The sequence below is a fragment of the Penaeus monodon genome, chromosome 11 (assembly GCF_015228065.2).
Source record: "Penaeus monodon isolate SGIC_2016 chromosome 11, NSTDA_Pmon_1, whole genome shotgun sequence".
Classification (NCBI taxonomy): Eukaryota; Metazoa; Arthropoda; class Malacostraca; order Decapoda; family Penaeidae; genus Penaeus; species Penaeus monodon.
The window spans coordinates 3508710-3510014 of record NC_051396.1 but is presented as its reverse complement, the minus strand read 5'-3'; positions in this window follow the sequence as shown (position 1 = coordinate 3510014).

Below are 1305 nucleotides of genomic sequence, written 5' to 3'. Positions count from 1 at the left end.
AAAATTTTTTTTTAAAATTTTGGGGGGGGGGAAAAAAAAAAAAAAAAAAAAAAAAAAAAAAAAAAAAAAAAAAAATTTTTTTTTTTTTTTTTTTTTCCCTAACGGTTTTTTAAAATTTAAAAGTTTTAAAATCTTCCCCAAAATGTCAATTTGTTTCCCAAAAACACCCCCCCCCAATCGGGGCCTTTTTTTTTTTTCCTTTTTTTTGGGGGGGGGATGGTTTTTTTTAAAAGGTTTTTCCCAAATGGACCCTTTTTATTTTTAATTTATTTTTTTCGTTTGTCATTTTCCTTCCTCAAATCTGGATATACTTCTGATGTAATATATATCTGCCATACTTTAAAGGCGAATCACGGGTTAGCTTTGGGAAATGCGAAAGGCACCACACACACACACCACACCACACACCACCCCCAAAACCACACACACACACCCCACACACACACACCACACAACCCAAAACCCAAAACCAAAACACTGCTACACACACACGCCGCAATCCGCGCACGCACCCAAAGGTCGTATTAAAGGGTCTCGTCACAGGCTGCTAAAAACGTCCATCTCGCGCAAACGTCACATACAGCCTGGGGGTTTTCGAGCGAATCGTGAGTCCTTTGAGCTAAAACCCAACCCCCCACCACATCCTTGTCTTCATTCATTCTTCATCCCCCCTTCATTATAATACTAATCTTGTTATATTAATCTCTTCGTCCCCCAAAAAAAAACACAAGATGATCTTCGCCCCCGCTTTTGGGAGCCAAAAGGAAAGGCAGGCTATGGCTATATGGGGGGACTATTCCTGCTATGTAATCCCTAGCAGGCGAAAAAAAATGTTGTCAACTTTCTCTTTTTATATTCTCATTTTTTTATCTCACATTATCATTTCTGTCAACAAAAAAATGGTACCCAAAAGAACCTGCTCTACCCCCAAGAGCTGGAGGGGAGCTGGCAAGGGTCTCCCTGCAATGGGCATCTACGGGACTTTTCCTGTTTGGGAAAATCCAAGTGCAAAAAAAAATTCCGTCATTTTCTTTCATTTACTTTTTTGCGTTCCTTTCTTTCTTGCACCCATCCTTTTCGTTCAAAAAACAGGAGGCCCCCTGAACCTCGCCTCTTTTCCTGGAGCGGGAAAGGGAGGGGGGCGAGGGTCCCCCCTACACAGGAATGAAGTAGGACGAGCCCCTGCTAAGAGCCGGTCAATTAAATCTCTTCTGTCCTGGGATCCCTTTACAAAGGGAGTTTCCCCATTTTTAAAAGGGATCCGAGGGGAAAATCCCTTTTTTTTTCCCATCCCCTCCTTTTCGC